The following is a 19,826-nucleotide window of genomic DNA, read 5'->3' as shown; positions in this document are numbered from 1 at the left end:
AAGCGTAAATGAAAATGCAGCCTGCACCTTACAACCTTTACTGTGCATTCGTGCACAGCCCCCGCATACGTGCCACGTCTAATCTAATTTCGAGCGTCTAAATTGGCGTAGTTAAATGCGCAGTAAGATAGCTGGGATAGTTGATGCATTATAATGACGTTACACCCGTTATTAACGTCGTTGCTTTGCAAAGGACGTGACGTTCATTATGCCATTGATTTTCTTAAAATCTTTCTTCTCAATTCGGGTCGATCGAAGAGAATTTATTCTTTATCTATATCCTCTCTTCAACAATATCTCTTCTCTTCACGTCGAAACTGATACAATCTTCTTCATTTGAATCGCGATTTTCGACAATTCTTTCGAATTGAAAGAAACAAATTTGATAAAAAATTTTTCAACGAAACTTTTTCTTTTCTTTCATAAATTGAAACATTCCTATACTCTTTATATTGTTTATTATTAACATTATTTAAATAGGTTTTATGAAACTTAACCGTATGCTCTTGTTTTTATTCGTTTTTATTTATCGTAGTTTTTTCGCTTTATTATTGGACGTTCGATTTCAATCGGATGTTAACCTAATAAATAAATCAATTCTTAAATTAATCATATATATATATTGAACACTTAGAGCTTGTCGATTCTAATTTTAGATTGAAAAATTGCAATATGCAAATTTATAATTTTAAACTATATTCCATACATTTCTCACATTTCTCTCTCCCAATAATTATAGATCGTGATGCAATCGAGCGTAAAAAAGAAGCAATTATTCCAAAAAAAATCTCGACTCGTTTTCATCAATATTTGTTTCAACACCCGACGAAATTAATCTAAGAAAAGACACCAGGATCGGTCTAGTGAATTTATCAAGGGATCTCGAAACGTCGCAGACACTTCACAAGAGGGGAGGAGGGGCGAAAAACGTTTCCGTTGGGCGCAACTTGCTCAATTATCCTGTGGCCTGCGCGGAACGGGGCCAAGTGCACGACCACGCGGCGTAATTTCATTTTTTGCCGAAACCGAGCGAGCCGCATATTAGCCGGTGTCAAAAACTCGAGGGGATACCTCGAGAAAGTTTATACCTCTTGCCGAAACTTTCAACGTTGAATTTATCACGGCCATTCGCGTTCTACACTTGCAAGAACCATTCTCTGTTTTCTTCCTTTTTTCTTCATTTTGTCCTTCTTCCTCTTCTTCTACTTTCTTTTTCTTCGTCTCGTTTCTCTCCTTTTAATTTTTGTTTCGCATGTATATCCGCAACGATACCTCTAATAACGATAGCAAAAGATTTTTATAGAGGATTTTGTTGTTAGGGATGTTTATAGAGAAAGTTTATACCTCTTGCCGAAATTTTCAACGTTGAATTTATCATTTCGCGTTCTACACTTGCAAGAACCGTTCTCTCTTTTCTTCCTTTTTTCTCCATTCTGTCCTTCTTCCTCTTCTTCTACTTTCTTTTTCTTCGTCTCGTTTCTCTCCTTTTAATTTTTGTTTCGCATGTATATCCGCAACGATACCTCTAATAACGATAGCAAAAGATTTTTATAGAGGATTTTGTTGTTAGGGATGTTTATAGAGAAAGTTTATACCTCTTGCCGAAACTTTCAACGTTGAATTTATCACGGCCATTCGCGTTCTACACTTGCAAGAACCATTCTCTCTTTTCTTCCTTTTTTCTTCATTCTGTTCTTCTTCTTCTTCTACTTTCTTTTTTTTCCTTTTCGTTTCTGTCCTTTTAATTTTTATTTCGCATGTATATTCGCAACGATACCTCTAGTACGATAGCAAAGGATTTTTATAGAGGATTTTGTTGTTAGGGATGTTTTGCGCCTGTGCGGTGAGGGAACGGCCACGTGGGAATTTGGAAGAAATGCGGAGGGTATTTTTATTCCGGTTGCACGTCCCGTTTGTTGGGGACTTTCGTTTCTTGGGGATTTGGCTTTTTTTTCTCTCCCTCCTCTTTTTTTATTTTTCCATTGTTGAAATTTGAATTTATAAAGGAAAGAAGAAATGCGTTTTGTTCTATGTTTGGGCTTTGCGTTTTTGTTGCTTCGCGCGTTGAAAATTTACACGTTATAGTTTCGTGGTATTAGCTTTGGATTTGGACAATATTTCGCGTCGAAAATTTTTTCCATCCATGTAAAATCCATGAGATGAAATGAATTGGCGTGCGAATGTTGTACATTTGTTGGATCGTTCGTCGCATATAGGGAAAATTTGTTTTATATTTTTGAAAATTTTCGAGCAATTTATCTCTTTCCTCTCAATTAAGATATATTTATTCTCTAAATAACGTAAAAAGTACGTCCCTCTATTACGATCATGATAATTAATTAGCTAATTAGCCGGTGGCGTAAAGTTTCCAAAGTTTAACGAACGAAGAATTAAGTTTCTGAAATTTATAAAAGACTTTTAGAAAGAAATTTATCATCAGATTTACCTGCTCATTGTCTATCGACATTCTTGATTACGCTTTTATAAATCTAATTAGTTACTTTTACTATCTAATTAGTTACTATTAGTTACTTTTAGTCTATATATATATCTATATATATATATCTAGTGACCCCTAGAATTCCTTATACGTTATATCCCCTAGCAAACGTGGTCGTAACAATTCAGAGACAGCATTGCAATCGCAGATACGAGCAACAGAGATAGAGGCAAAATAATTCTAACTACGATTATGCAACAAATATTATCGAAACGCAAACATGATAGTTCGCATCGTTTGGGAAATATCGAAATATTGGCCTGTCAATAATGGACAATCAATCCCAAACATTGAACCAATTAACCATTTACAATTTTCCTCATTTGCAATTCTGATAATCGTCTGATAATCTTTGCTGAACATTAAATGTTATAAATAAATAACTCTAGACTCTAACGTTTTTAAATTATTAATACAATCGTTTCGTCACGTCGTTTCCATTATTCAATTATACGAATGGTTGGTTGGATTTGATAGAAAAAAGGAGAAGAAAAAAAATGAAATTCCTCGGGTTAGAGACTGGATTTTAAGATCGAGTGAATAGCGTTGCAATAAAATTCGTTGAATATTCATGACGTCAAAGCAGCCTGCGTCGTAAAGTCCACATCCCCCCGTCTGTTTGAGGTTATGTTCGAAAATTATTACACGTGATTCTCGGATATAACACGATAGACGTTTAAAAGTTATCGTCTGTATATAACGAAATCGCGTTACACTGAAAAATTACAACAAAATTTGTCAATTAGAATTTGTTATTTTATCCTTCCAATTTGTTAAAAATTCGTAAGAAAAATTACTTATCCGCTCCATTGTTCGAGAAAATGTTCAAACAGATGTTGCATAAAATATCGAAATATCGATAAAATATTTACAAGCGAAATTTCACTGGTTCACGAGTAGAAATAATAACGAGATAGATATGATTTCATGCGTGATAAGCGATCGTTGGTATCCCCAGAGGGCTCTCACGAGCTTTAATTGATACTCCAAAGACCGAGCAATCTATCTTCTGATTACGTTAGACCTCGGGGAGCAACGGCGTTTATGAGAGCCGAGGGTATCTCAAATCTCCTGCTGCTTCCGTTTAAAAGCGGAAACTGTGGAAAAAGCACCTGAGATCTCATTGATAATACCGCCACTTGATTAAACGAGTCATTAAATGTACATCATTGTCACGTCAAAGGATACTAAAAAAAGAAAATAGTAATTAATTAACCAATCGATACGTCTCTATCCATTTAACAACGCTTATTTCAATATCTCATATTCTTTCATCGAATCATTCATGTTAATTAAACTTCTGATTAAACGGATCTATTAAATAATTATAAAACACGTTTACTTACTTTTCATCTAGCTCTCATCATCTCTTTCACGGAACAATGCTTAACAAAGTATCTTCCTTTCTCACTTTCTCACTCGTTCCATATCCAACCTAGAAAAGAAACTCAATCGGATCAATCGTTCTACGTATTTTCAAAATTTCAATCGAAATTCCTGCGTGGATACAAAGCAAATTGAATGTTTGGCCCGAAGCAACGCGATTATCCCGCTAATAAGCTCGCTTCCTGTGTGTCAAAGGAAAATTGAAACGAGGCGGAACGAGATGGTCATCGATTCGAGGCTGCGAGGAAAAATCGCGAGGCTCGGTCGATAAGTAAGTCGAGTCGATCGAAGTGGTTGGTGTCGGTGCTAACGCGATTTGTACGCCGGCCAATCAACCGATTAACCTTAAAGGGATTTTTCTCTGGGATCGGGATATCGATCTCTCGATATCCGCTCGCCGGAAGTGGTGGAAGAGGTCTGGGCGGGAATTTTTAATCCCCGTTGACTCGATTATTCTCGTTCGATATCGCAGTATTGAATGGAAAAAGGGGGAAGGTTGGTGGGGAGGTGAATTTTATTTCATAAAATGTGTATATCCTGGAGAATGGAAGAGCGTAAAAACGATGGAGAATCTTTTTTGAACGACGAAATAGTTTAATAGATTTTGAATAAAATATTATAAATCAATGACTGGTCCTTAGAACCGGTATTTTCCTTTTTCTTAAGGAAAGGGACTTATGGAATCTTTGTAAAATATTCTTTTAACCGGAAGACCTGTTGGATCGTTCCCTTCTTTCAGTTTCCTCCTCGACAAAAGAGGAGGAAACTGTCTCCTTTTAAGAATTTTATCTTCGGTTTAAAAAGTACATTTTTCATCTTGCTTTCTTCCTCTCTTTGCTCGCGTTTAAAAAGTGGATTCTTCTTTCGAGCTTGAAAATTTCATTCGAGCAATAAAAATGGGGATATTAAAAATTATCTATATATATATTTTTTTTTAAATCGAAATTTCGATAGAAACTTTATCAATTGCAAGGGATAAATTGTGAACGAGATGGAAATTAATTTTTCATTTACACACCTCTCTCTTGTACGTCGAAATCCATTGACTTTGTAATCGTATCTCCAGTTACCATTCTTGCTTATTTTTCTCCTTCTTTTATTTTTTCGTCGAGTCGTACTGCTTGCCATTAAATTGAAATTAAAAAAAATGAAGGCAAGAATCGGTGGAAACGGTGGACACACCGAGATTAATTCGTCTCGTTCGTTTTTCCTTTCCACATAAAATGCAACGTGTCTTTGATAAATTGAAATCGAGAGCGATAAAAAAAAAAAAAGGCGGGTGGAAACGTGGAAGATATCGAAATTAATTTTCATTTTTTTCTTTTTTATTCCATGTTTTCACGATGCATCGAATTCATTCTTTTTGGAACAAAGAAAAAACAATTTCGAATCGTTTCGAGAAAAATTGTTCGATAACATCCTGATAACAACTTTGGAAGTGATACAAGAAAAGTATGGAGACACGTACTATTTAAAGATTTACTATTTTAAAATGTTTAAACGATAATTCAACGATTCACAAATAAATAAGTATTTCAATATTATTTCATTTCTTTATAAAAATTATCCTATAAAAAAAAAGAAACGAATTGAAAATCATAAATAGAAAATCATTTAAAAAATAAATCTGACGATACTATAAAATATCGCAAAGCAAAGCAGTATCTTGACATTGAGTAAAAACAACAAGGGATCCTCCAATCTTATCAACTCAATATGGCGTTGTAAATAAAACAAAACGTTGGAATTATCGAAATCTCGAGTGGAAATGTACGATAAGCTCGAACGAATCCCCGAAATTAACATATTTCAACTATAAACCCCCGATCTCGATAATTCGATTAATCCTCCGCCGATTTTTCGCGGGCCAAATTTTCCCTCCCTCCTTTCACTCGTTATTGCGCTTTACATTCGAAAACATTGGAACACCTGAACACAGTTTCGAAGCTAATAACATCTTGAAACGCATTAGCGCGGGCAAATATTATGCCATCAAAGTTGGAAACGAACGGCCACCGATCGGTATTCGAGTGTTTGCGATTCACTTGGATGTTGCTGATCAAACAGTTGGTCTTAGCTGCGGCCTCTCTGCTAAATTAACAAATAACCGACCGCACTGTTATCGATCGTTGTCGAATTGCGGGGATGAAATCGAGTTAAACCGGAACTGAAATTTCGACGGAGATATGAAACGCGAGAATTTCGGGGAGGGGTGTACTTACTGAATTGTTGCATCGCGAGTGTACATACAAAGCGGTGTAAGTAGCTGTAGTCAAGCGGAATTACTGGACAATGTAAATAGAGAAACAATTCAATGTTCAAAATGACGGAGAGCAGAGCAGAGATATCTGAAAAAAGGAAAATTTTCTCGATTAAAAATTATCGTGTCGTATAAAATTAATTTTAGAATTTTAGTTGAAGCGTGAAAGTCAGATTTGAAGTTTTAAATTGGAAAAAATGGTAAAAACTGCAATGATCCTCAACTTGTAACGATCTGATCAGCTGATTCGATGATGATGGTCCAGGCGTTAAAATTAAATCTTAATTGTATTAAAGATATTCGAAATTAATTTTCATTTCTTTCTTTTATTCCATGTTTTCAGGATGCATCGAATTCATTCTTCTTGGAACAAAGAAAAAAGAATTGTTTCCAAAATCGTATGAAAATATTCAATTTTTATTCGAGTTTCATTTCTTTTTTTCATTTTCATTTTCTTATCATAATCTGTAATCAAACAAATTCCTTGTCGACAAATTGATCGTATGTGTGTGTGGGTTAAACGTTTGATAAAAATTGCATGCAATAGATCATGTGATAACCTCGGTTATTACCCCAATATTAGTATTCCGATATTGCCTTGTGTGCAGTTAGCCGGTGTGTACACATATTTGTTTCCGATAATAGAGACAGATATTAAGCGCGACATCTATTTCCAATTTATAGCACCAAGTTGGACGATCGAATTATTTCGCAGAAATTGCGAGTTTAATTCGTTTAATTCGAACACTTATTAAATATCGATCGACCCCGTCCAGAACGAGGGATGAGATAATTAATAATTAAACAAATTAAAATTAGGTGTTTTCAAAACTCGTTTCTTCAAATACGTGCAAATATATCATTGAATGGCTCAGTGAAATGAATTGACATCCGATAAAGTGAAATCGAGATTTCAAAGCGTTTGCTGCGAGGGAATGGCAATTAAACTGTAAATTCTATATCCAGAAAATAATCGATACGTGATATCTTTTTTCCCTTTTTTTTTTTTTTTTTACGAAGGTTCCTTTGAAACAGAAATAACGAACATTTTATATATTTTGACGTGGAAAATTCTTCCATACTTTTTTACACTTTTCAAGCTATTTATTATTAACGTGGAATTTATTGTAAATTATGCATTATTCGTAAATTTGATATTTCATAATCTTAAAATTCAAACAAATCCATCAACGAAACTGATTAAAAGTAATCATATTCTTTCCATTCCCCATAAATATTCGAATTCTCAACAATCATGGGATGGGAGGGAAAAAAAAAATTTGTGGAAAAAATAAAGAGCATCGATCACAATGAAAAATATCTCATAACTGTACCGAGGTTACCCCTGTTCCCCCATTCATTTTTCACCTTCGATCAATCTTCCCATCTGAAACCGTCCGAGGAAAGATGGAGAAAGAGAAAAAAAGAAGAAAAGGAGGAGGAGGAAAAAAAAATCATCCATCAAGAGTACACTCTTGAAGGGAAAGAGTGAAGGAAAAAACACGGGGGGGGGGAAGGGATGAAGAACAATCGATGGAAGGTCGTTTCCTCGAGATAGAGGCGCCACTTGGAATTCGTAATCCCGTTGAAAAATGTCGCTGAGCTCGACGATTCCCGCGAATTATCATAGGAAACAAGAGAAAAAAGGATGTCATCCCTCTGCACACTTTGAACCTCTTCAAATAGTGCAAACATCAATGCTGTCAAAGTTGGTTTTTCTTTTCTTTTTTTTTTTTTAGATAAAAAATTTGAGGATAGATCTGCAAGATAAGATGTTCAAATGAACGAAACGTATAAAGAGGACGATGATTCGTTGTTTTTTCGATTGATAGACTTCTTTGAAGTGTTTTTGTTTCGGATGTTTGGGAAAGAGAAAAAAGAGACAAGTGTTTGATATTGACTTTGTAAATATTTGGTTGTTTTAGAATTGTTATTTGGTTGTTGATGGGATTTTGTTGTAAAGGATTAATAATTGTATTATTGAAAAAGAGAAGAAGGAGGAGAGATTTGATATTTGATCTCTGTGAATTGCTTTGGTAAATTTTAATTATTCGTTTGCATATAGGATTTTGTATGCAAGAAGAGATTTAGTGATCGTAGATTAAATAGAATTAAAAGATTTTGTATAAACAATTTTTTAATATTCCTTGGTCTTAATAAACTTCTAATCTAATTAATAGAGAACAACCTATTCAATTTCCATCTATTCTATCAACAACCAAAGACAATCAAAGAAAGGAAAAAAAACAGAACAACTTTCCCTCAAAACGTTCCATCAGTTGAAAAATCCAACAAATGAATAAAGATCCAAAAAAAGAAATCAAAACGAAATAAAAGAACTCTCTCCTGAAAAGAATCCACGATTTTTCTCTACATTCTCTACATAAAATAATTTCGACGTGTCGACTCACACAGAGCAGATTACGCCATAAACGCGTCTTCATCCCCCTGCAAACAAATAGCCAGGCGGAGAGTTTCAGGAGGCGGAGGGATATAATGGAGGGAATATCGAGTATCGAAACTCGAATATCAGGATCGACTCTTGAGATTGGCAAGTGGAATGGGTCGGATTATTGCACGGGATGGGCCGCTGTTGACCCGCGAACACCGCAATTATTATTCGTAATTGTTCGACCGATCAGTGCACGGGATTTTCACCCGTCGAATTGGAAATTTGCTTTTTGTATCGTTGATTTCGAACAGCAGTAGATTATTTCTCGAACCCGGACGTTAACCAACGAGATCGCTTTTCGATTCGAATAGCATCGATCAAGTTTTGATCGTTTAATCCCGTATTATTGTCGTTTCTTGTTGAAATCCGTGAATTTTTCTTTCTTTCTTTTTTTTTAACGACAAGATATTTTAAATTCGATGTTAATTTTTCTTTATTATTCATCGATATCAGTTTATATCGATTTGATGATGGATTCCTTTTTTGAAGAAGGATGTTTAATCCAACCTCTGTGGAAAGAATGAGACTAGTTAAAAATTAATTAAGATTGAAACTTAGTTGAAAATTTTGAATAAAATTAAAATGAACCGTTTGATATAATTATTAACATAATTATTATGTTTGGAACGATAAATCATTGAAGTAACCATAGATTGTGCCATTTTCTCTCGTTGGATCTCTTGAAATTCTCGTCAATACATATCCATGCTATTCTTTTTATCTCTCAAATCGTCAAAATTTAACAATCGTTGCATCTGTAAAAGTGGTCGTATTAATAATGGGAATAATGGTAATTTTTTTTCACAATCTATTCTAATAAAATTCATTGAAGACGGAGAAAGAGGAAACAGGTTTGATCCTGTGAAAGGAAACAGCGAAAGGGTTGAACCGTGGAGAGAAACCTTATAATTAAATAAACCATAGGAGGCGCACTCGTGCTCGTTGTACACTTCTACACGTATCCGCTTTATCCACGATGTTTAATGAAAGCAGAGAGAAGCTATTACTCGAGCCGTGCTATTACTCGGCCCGTATTATCATTGTAAATGTTGTGAAAGTGGAGAACTATCTTCCACTCGTGGTCCTTCTATCTTAATTATTCCATAATCTTGCATCTTCTTCCCAATTCCCCTTTATTCAATAATTTGTCTCGAAGATTTGTTCAACATTTGCTTCTTTCAACAGCTGGAGTCGAAAAAGGGGATAGAATTAGAAACAGGTCGTTCGTTTTTATTATTTTTCATGTTTTCTCCAATTTTTTTTCCCCTCCAACTCTGGTAAAAAATAATAGAATGGAAATTCAAGGCAGAAGCATAATTATTTTATGCCTGTCAAATGTCTGTTATTTGAAATCTCATCAATTTAAAGAAAGAAATGGCTAAAATTACTAATTCAAATTTCATTCAAATTATCTTCTACTTTCGAATGGTAACAAGCTTCATTAGTAGCAACACAATCTTAAAATGTAATTTATCTTCTCAATTCACTAAAAGAAAAAAAAGAAAGAAAAGTCATTCCACAAATACCAATCTTGCAAATAGCAAATGTTAAAATAAATACAAGTATATAGTATCAAATCATTTATCTTACCAATTCATTAAAAACAAAAAACAAATACTCTTACAAATACGAATGTATTCATCTGCCATATTGTTTATCTCGTTTGTTTATTCGTTCAACAAATCGTTTCCCTTCAAATCCACGAAAAATAAAAACACTTCATCAATCATACGATACGAAATCGAAGATTAAAATATTTACAAACATCGCCACAGAAATCTCCAGCCACCTCGCCTCTTCGTGTCGCCCTCGTCTGCACTTAAGGTCTCGTTTCCTGTTTCAATATCGCGATTCCAACGTCCTCCTCCGTAAATCCTTAATGGAGGCGACGTGGCATGCCGGATCGCGACGCAATGATACAACGAATATCGTGGCGATAAAAGAAAAAGAGGAAGAAAAGGAAAAGATATTCGATATTGCGCTACAGCTTCCTTTTTTGAATCTCGCGGGGCTCGGATCTTCGAGCGATCGTGGCTCGTTCGAGTAATCGAGGTATTTACCGAATAGAATAGGAGTGAGAGAGAGAGAGAGAGAGAACAAATATCCCGAATTCGTTCGATCGAGAATACATCCCTGGTTACCTTTTATCTCGATTTTCTTTTTTTTTTTTCTTTTGTTTTTTCATTTTTTGGATGGTTGGCTACGTTGCTGCTATAATGTCGAACAGCGATCGATTATTCTCGCGGCTCGTTATCGCGAATAGCTTTCCTGGTTGGTTCTGGTTCTGTGGAATGTTTTATTGTCATGATGTTGAAATAATTTGTAAAGAATTTCTCCAATTTTTAAATTTTAAATTTTTCAGATGTTTGATTCTTTTTGTTTATTCAATCGTGATTAATATATAAAATTGTCGAATGGACGATGAGAAATTTATTCAATTCGAAACAATTTCTTAATCTTCACGATTTCTTCTTCTCAAGAATGATATTTATTCTTGTATATAAAGTCTATCTTTTGCCAAATCGAGAGCAATCCCTTCTGATTATCAGAATTTTTGAAACGAATTTTTGATCGAATTTATCGAAACGTGAAAGAAATAAGTAATATCAAAAGATTCGAAATTTAACAGGATGTTTAACGAATGAGAACGAATGAACTGACAGGGATCGCTGGCACGTGTATATGTTTGTTGCGACAGCTCGAAATTTACGACTGCAAGCGAAACATCCCCTTTCCGGTGGCGGGAAATTTAATTACGGCTATTAAGACGTTGCTCGTTTCATAGAGGATATATCGGCTACATTCCACGATTTATCGCTTTTATCCCGCATTTTATTCGCGAATAGACGTCAACAGAGTGTGAAATCGTCTTGTAATCATCAGTTTTCTCACAAGATTTATCATATATATGCATTCGTTTAATTCCAAGTTTAATTCCAAGTTCTAATCACGTTCAATTTTTATTCTTGCAACTAAAAAGAATATTGGAATATTCTTAGAAAATTGTAATAATTCAATTGTTAAAAGACATCGTCTCACATTTCTTTCACTTGGATTAATTTTCGAAAATTGTTTTAAAATTCAAAGAAGGGAAAGTCATTCCCTTTTATATTCAATTTTATAAAAATATTATTAAATTGAATATATATATATTTTTTATCCAATTAATTCAATAATTTAATAACTTGATCTTATATACATTACAATTCTTCACAATTGTTTTTTTATCGTAAATATTATCTTATATTAAATTTATAAATTATCGTAAATTAAATTCATTCGTCACATTCTCGAAATACAAACTTCTGGGTAAAATTTTTACCCTTTGGCGATACGAAACGACAAATGGACGCAACTTTTCCTCTTTATTTGCCTCGTTTCCTCGGTCACAGCCACTTTCAACAACCTTTCAACGTCTTTTTCTTCTTCTTCTTCTTCTTCACTTCCTCCTCCTTCGAATTCTTCCCTTCCCGCGAATTGACCACTCTCAACGAGCCATTCAGCTCCCAATACAGCGTATACATTGAGAAACACGTTATTTCTCGCCACATTCTTTGTCAATTCGTCTCCAACTCAAAACTTATCAAGCGCGAAACTGAGAGACACGATAAACTTTCGCCGACTCATGAATACGCATTTTCACTTTGGAACGAAGTTAAAAGAAGAAAGTTTCGAATGCAATGTTTACGTTTTCCGTATTCAAGTGAAACAACTTGCACATCTTCTTTTTCTTTTTCTTTCTTTTTTTTTTTGCCTGAAAATAAACGAAATTTCACAACAAAAAGAATTCTATAAATTAGTTAAATAATATTCGATATACTTTAATTTTGATCTTCAACTCTTTCTCTTCTTTCGAGATTTACTTTTAAAATTGGAATCGGTAAAAGTTCTTGACCCGTCTTCCAAATATATGGCACAATTTTGCACACTTCACTTCCACGTTCTATCTTCTTAATAATTCTAATTTCATTTTTTATTTGTCGCACAAAACTGTCTCTCACGACGTACCGCCAACAGTGATTTCCACGTGAGGGTAATAACCACTCTTGGCATCCGTTCCAGATATAAATTTTTCAAGGGCTGGTATCCAGAAGAAGCATTATTTTTCCAGTACAAAAGCCAAATCTACTCGTCTCGTCGTTGCAAAACGAAACTTCTTAAACCTCAAGAGTTTTCATTCCTCTCTCTCTCTCTCTCTCTCTTTCTTGATATTAAGCTATTCGAGCTTGAAAAGATGAGTTGTTCGAAATATCGAGAATAATATCTCGTGCTCGAACGGAAAAGGATTAAGGATGTTGAACGATGATGTACGAATAGGTTACATTTTTAAAAGGGAAACTGTTTTATATTTATCCTTGCACGAAGTGACATGAATATTGGAAAAGACGCATGAGATATCTCGGTTCAAAAGATCGTATGAATGATGTCGTTCTGAGAGATGTATGTATCTCTCTTTCTCTCTCTCTCTCTTTCTAAATGTAAAAAGGATTAATGATATCAAACGTAGATATTTTAAAAATTTATATTTCTCATTCCTTTGAATGAAGCTTTATCGAGAACTTTGAAATTTATACCGTATATGTAATAAATATTTTCAATCGTCAATTTATATCACGTATTTTCATGATATCTTAATATAAATTGGAGACAAATTGAAGAGCATGATAAGGTTATTAAGCCACTCGAGATGAGTCACAGAATCACGATAAAGTCACAGACAACTGGTTGCACTCCTACAAATGAAATGATCATTAATTAATACGTGCTTGTAAAGATGGAAATTGAAATATCCATGGTACAAACATGTGGAGTAATTTTTTCCTTTTTAAATAAAAATAACGAATTTTACAAGGAAAGTAATCAAGTGAAAAAATTCAAAATTTTTCACGAATATCAGGAATTTAATTTATCCTACCCTGGTACAGTTTTTTCTCCCATCCCATCCACGATTCGTAAACAGGATCGATATATAAATGGGGATGAGGATGTTCGACTATCTTCCTTTTCCCCTCTGAAAATAAGATCAAACGTCGCTGAGGATCCCTTTTTTTTTCTTCTTCTCTTCTTTTCTTCTCCTCTTCCTCTTCTTCTGCTCGACGAGTCGCGCAGCATGAAACACGCGTGATCGTTTTTATCGAATAACTGGAACGTAGATAAAGCGGTGGCCGAAGAGTTTGGTCCGATAAACAAGTTCGAGTGGAATTTACATCCAACCGGATCTGGACACGTTCCGGATCACTTCGAACGTGTTCCTTCTTTCGAAGAGATTTCTTTTTTCGAAAGAAAGTTTCTTCTCGAAAGAGAGAGTTGCTCTTCCTCCGAATTTTTATTAGGATTTAATCTTAATTAAAATTTGAATTTCTTTCTTCTTCTTCTTCTTCTTCTTCTTCTTTTTTAGATTCGTAATATCGAATATATTTCTATTTACAATTGTTTTTTAATAAACTGATCTGGAAATATCTCCCCTTGATTCTATAATAACAATTCAATTGAATTTCGAATCACTTGAAAATATTACATATATACATATTTTACATAAAGAAATATAGAAACGTGAAAAATGTTATATAAACACAACTCTAAGAAAGGTGAGCCGAAGTAAAATCGACTTGACGTCATGATGCGTTCCGGATTCCAATAGTTCGATCTTCTGTCACCTTATTTTCTCCACCTTTATTCCAACGAATCAACCGGAAAGAATTCCAACTCCTTTTCAATAAAAGAATATGATCGAAAAATCCAACGAATCGAATAAATTATATAAATCGTGTTATTAAACAATTTTACAAAATAAATATCTAATAATAATAATAATTAAACAAACTTCAAAAAATAAAAATTTAAATACAATCTTACCCCAAAAAATCCATCCGATGGCTCGAGTAAAATTTCCAAGTGGAAAACCGCGTGAAATATCAACCGTATATATATATATCTGTACACAACGCGTTTGACTTTTACCCAAGAGACGTCACACATATTGCTTTGTTTCAGGTCGATCGAGGATATCGAAGGCGCGCCCACAAATTTACCCACGTGGAGGGATTCTTCCACGTGGTTGACATATATCCAGCGAAAGGGTGGATCCTTTCATCCGTCTCATATTTGTGGCGTATTTCTACTTTTTACCGCGTAAGAAGTGGTGGAAAGGTGAGGCGAGGGATTTAACGAGCGAGGATAGAAGGAACGTTGATAAAGTTCGAGGCGGAAGTTCGAGGTGGGAAAGTGGATTGGTGGCAACTTTTGTTTGGAACGCTTTCGAGGAGGAAATATGGATGGGCGAGGAGTGGTGGTGCTCGATGAAAAAGTTGGAAAACTACAGGGTGCAACTATAGGGTGTAAATAGAGGGGGGGGGACAATGAAAAATACATATAAAAATTATTTGTTGGGAAGAGAAATCACAAGTGGAGATTTCTCGATATCTTGATGTCGAGAGAGTTTGGAAAGTTGGAAGGTTTGGAACTTCTTTTTGCCTCAAAGAGTTGAGATAAATTTCAAGGACTCGAGGATAAATTCTTAATTTGAAGGCAATGAATATTATTCCTTTTTCTAGATCAATTCGTGGGATTAATGTAAAGTATTTGCGAGATTTGTGTTTAATTTTAATTAAACGGAGAAAAAATTGGATCATTTAATCATTTAAATTCCTCTAAGGAGGAAGTAAATATCGAAATGGGATGGAAAAGATATGCAAATCTGTGAAAAATGTGAAAGGAGAGGAGAACAAAAGAATCATTTTAGCGGCAGAGGGTTGATCGAGCGAGGGTTAATCAAATCGAAGGATGAATTATTTCGATCGTTGGGTAACAAAGGGAAAATTTTTTTTTTTTTTATAAAGGTAAATTAATTGAACCAAACGGGAGCGGCGGGAGTGAGTGATTATCATCAGCGGAAAGGATGAAATAAATCGAGCTTTGAAATCTTAAGTGATCGATAATAGGAAAATATCGACGAGGAAGCTTTTAATTGCTTTCTTATTGTTTATTGAGTATGGAAATTAAACTATTTTATTATTCGTTTTCACGATACGTAATATAAATTAAAGATTAATGGAAATTTCTCCCTTTGAAGAAAGAAAAAAATTATTTTATTCCTAAGAAATTTTTCAGATTGCAAAGAATTTTATTATCAGAAAATTTTTCAACTAGAAAAGAATTTCGTAATAAAGAAATACGCAATAAAAGAGAGTCAGTTGGGGAAAAATTTCGCGATAGGGAAATACGAGTGATAAAATTTTTTTTTTTTTTTTACAAAATATGAATAATATATAAGAAATATGGAAGAGATCGCAAACAATAAAAAAAATGGAATTCTTGGAGTAGGATTGAAAAACATTCTTGTTTTTAATTATTTTCAACGGAATACTCTGCTCTTTGTATTGTCCGATAAAAGAATGCTTCTTGGTTTTGTTTAAAAAAAAAATATGCAGATGAAATGAGACGTATAAAGAGCGATATTGTTTCATTAAGAAGAAAAGAAAGTGTGGAAAGAAAGGAAGCGGAAAAGCGAAGGGAAGTATATACCGTGCGCAAGTAGAACGAGTCAATGTCTGATCAGACTCGCGAAAGCGTACGCGATAGAAAGAAAAGGAAAGCACGAATAGAGAAATAAAGGCACAGTTTTCATGAGATATTATAACTCGAAAATTACCGTGCAAGAGAGGTAAGTTCTCATGTTTCCATTCTTTATCATAAATGTATTAAATTTTAAACCAGAAATTTCGAAACAAATATTTATACATTATAAGAGAAAATAAGTAATTGAAGATAATAAGTTTGATGTATCATTTCGAAAAATATGAATTTTATAATCTTTTCAACGATTGATCGATAATAATATATATACATTTTTTTGTTTTATAAATAACACGAATGGATGGAATTAAAATTTTAGACAATTAATTAAACAAATAACAATAGATAAAAAAAAATACAAAAATAGAGAAAGAAATATCTAATACAAAAGCCTGTATTTCAATTACTTAACAACACCACTCATTTCAAAACCAATTCCAACCATTAAACCCTTTCCCATTACACATTCTCTTTTTCACAACCTCACCCTCGACTCTTCCTCATTAATTATCATCTCACGACTTCAAACATCTCTCTCCCTCCCCAACATTTCCAACATATAACTCCTTCTCCCCTCGAAAAACCTCACGATTCAATTCCTCTAAAGTCTCCATCCCCTATTCATCCCTAACAGCGCAAAACCAAATTTCATCTATCCATACCAAAAATTCGCATTCAGAAATTTCTAGCCTGTAAAAAACAAGAGAGACACTCCCATCCCATTAAAAAAACAGCTCGAATCATTATTTAATAATAAAATCCTCCCTCCCCAAAAACATCCCCCAAAAAAGAAAAAGACTTTCACGACATCCAAGCACTTACAATAATCCCTTTCTCCTCAAGAACTTCCAAACTCCAAAGAAAAAAAAAAAAAAATCTCCAAACAAAAACACTCTCAAGAAACAAAGGAGCAAAATCCAAATCCCAAAAATAAAACCCAAATCACAAAAATAAAAAAAAAAAGAACGGAAAGCTGGAGGAACAGCTGCTTACACATGCAGGGGCGAGTATCAGTGGTAGAATAAGCTGTGGCGTGGCAGGAGACCAGGGCAGGGCAGGCGCGAGAGAGACGCGGTTATCACCGCCACCCACGACAGACGAGGACGGGAAACAGCAACCGGCAACGCGCGCGAGAGAGAGAGAGAAAAGTAAAAAGGGAAAGAGCGAGAGCCTTGGCTAGCGTTGCGGTGGGGTGGGGTGAGGTGGGTACTCGGTAGAGCAGGATGGAGAAGCGGCGCATGCGCGCTCGTTCTCGAGAGCTCGCCTCTCATCCGAGATCCTGGATCCCAGTCGCGAGCGCGCCGCCGATAGATACAGTTCGGTCGGAGCGAGGACGATCACGGTCGGTGACCTGGCTGCCACCCGGCGAGGGAGAGAGTCCATCCTCTGTCACGCTCCCTCTCTCGCTCTCGCTCTCGCTCTCTCTCTCTCTCTCTCTCCCTGTCGCTCGCCCGCCGAGCCACAAGTTAGAATCCACGAGGAACACCGGCCGGCCGGTTCTTACCTATGCTCCTCTCGTTGGGCGGCCCTGTTTCCACCTACCTAGAATTAAAGAATTGACAGTTTAGAGGAGTGTTGGACCCGTATAAAAAAAGGAAGAAGAGAGGAGGTTGGGAAGAAGAGAGAGTTTATCGTGTATATCTCCTTGGGCGGTATTCTTTCGTTTGTTTGCGCGAAATTTGAGATTTGAAGAAGAGGGATTGAAGGAAGTAGTGATTCTTGGTTTATTTTTTCTAAAGGTGACTTGGTTTTTTAAAGGGTGAAAAGGATTGTTGATGTGCTTGCATCGTAGTAGAGGAAGGTGAACGAACGGACGGACGGACGAAGGGTGGTCGAGGGTTGATATTTTCTCTATGGTGGGAAAGAGTTGGTGCACCGGGTGCATTGGGTGTTCTCTTTGTGCGCACTACGAAAGTCCCTTTTGCAGTGTCCATTGTTCAGGAGCATCGAAGACGCGAAAGGCTGGAGGATAGAGGAGAGATTCTTGGGGTAAGGGTCGGAAGAAGTTTGGCGCAGTTTTTGTTGCTTGCTTTTTCTTTGTTTTCTGTTGGACATGGGGGATGAAAGTTGGAAGAAGTTTAGGATATATAGGTATATGCCCCCAGGAACTAGGGCTAGTTTGAGGGATGATTCTGGAGAGGAGTAGGATTTATTTTAAATAAGGAACAATTGCAAGATTATTTATTTGGGATCTATTGTTCGAGAGTGATCGATGAGGTTTGAAGGAATCGTTTCGATTCAGGTTATCGACGAGAGATTAAAGAGTATCTGGGTGGATTGGATTGGATGGAGACACGGAGGAAAAGATTCTCTTTTTCCTGTTTTTAATGGATATACTTAAAGATGGATGATACTACAGTTTTAATTAATTCGATCGTGATCTGTACGAAGAAAGAGAAATAAAATAAAATGGAAGAGGAATTCTTTCGATAGGTTGTTAATGTTAGTTTTGGGGGAAGAAACGATTTTAATTACAGATTTGATATATCTTTTATTCTAATTTTAGACGAATTTATCGATCGGGAAGAATTATTCGAATTAAATTCATAATTGGAATAGAATCATATTTGAATTTAATTTTAACAAAGCAATCGTTTCTAATTATGGTAATTTGGGAATGAAGAAGAGTAGATTATAAAGTTAGTGTTCTTCTTTTTCCATTTAAAAGAACAATGATCTTAATTGGAGTGAATTTTTGATCAGGCTTTCCAAAAATTGATAAACGAATTTAATAAGGAAATGTCATTTATCTTGAATTTTCTCGATCGAATGATAGAGCAGCAAAACAATAATAATCTAAATTCCATGCATTATAATCAAGTAATTAAAACATGATTAAATTTTGTGATTAAAATCGATATTTTACATAAAATAAAATAAAATAAAATAAAATAAAAATAATTCGTAAAACAAGGAGGAGGAACAAGTAATCTGCTTGATGGAATAATAATTTCAATTTAAATAATGTATGCAGTAATTAATTACAAGAAATAGGCATCACCAATTTCAAATCAAGGTAATCGATAGAATAATAAAGTAGTAATCCAAAAGAAAATCAATATTTTAAAAAACTCGAAAAAATAAATATACAATTCAAATCTAAACGATTCGATATCTCAAGAGAGTTCAATTCCCAGAGATTCCATTTCAATATTTCGCCAAAATCCAATCAAATTGTTTATATAAAAACATAACAATTCCAATATATATATAAATTCAAAATCTCAAGAGTATTCCAATTTCAATATTCGCCATTAAATCGTTTCAAAATTTCAAAATCTAATCTAAATCTTTAAAAAAAAAAACAATTCAAAGATAACCCACACAGATTCGAAATAATTAAAAATCTCAAAATATACAGATCAATTCCAATATATATATTCAAATATTTCGCAAATTATTTAAAAATAAAAACGAAGGAAGGAACGAGCACCGAGCTCAAAGGTTTAAAGAAGAACACATCTAATCCGGAGGATTTGCATGGTTGCAGAAGAAGCGGCGCCCTCGATAAATCGGGTTCCTCGACCCGGAAACGGGAGTAGGTGCAGTTGGTACGTGCGTAATACGGCACGAGTATCGTCACATCGATATCCTGATCGGCGCACGTGTCCACGCAACGAGGCCGAAGAGAGCACCGTCGATGCACAGGTAGG

At 34.9% G+C, this 19,826-nt stretch overlaps 1 protein-coding gene across 2 annotated transcripts in view; it reads left to right on the top strand.

Moving 5' to 3' along the window:
- The first annotated feature begins 16,455 nt into the window (after positions 1 to 16,455).
- The window catches only part of LOC107964958 (uncharacterized PE-PGRS family protein PE_PGRS20-like), a 68,458-nt gene continuing 65,087 nt past the window's right edge, over positions 16,456 to 19,826 (top strand). The window contains exons 1-3 of one of the 2 annotated variants that reach the window (XM_026442740.1): positions 16,456 to 18,162; positions 19,088 to 19,189; positions 19,664 to 19,821. The gene's annotated coding sequence lies outside the window, so the exon portion shown is untranslated. The remainder of the gene's footprint in view (positions 18,163 to 19,087; positions 19,190 to 19,663; positions 19,822 to 19,826) is intronic. The other variant, XM_026442739.1, reaches the window with a different exon arrangement.

Source organism: Apis mellifera, linkage group LG9, assembly GCF_003254395.2.
Source record: "Apis mellifera strain DH4 linkage group LG9, Amel_HAv3.1, whole genome shotgun sequence".
NCBI lineage: Eukaryota > Metazoa > Arthropoda > Insecta > Hymenoptera > Apidae > Apis > Apis mellifera.
Note: the sequence above shows the minus strand (reverse complement) of the source record. Positions and strands in the feature narration are given on the sequence as shown.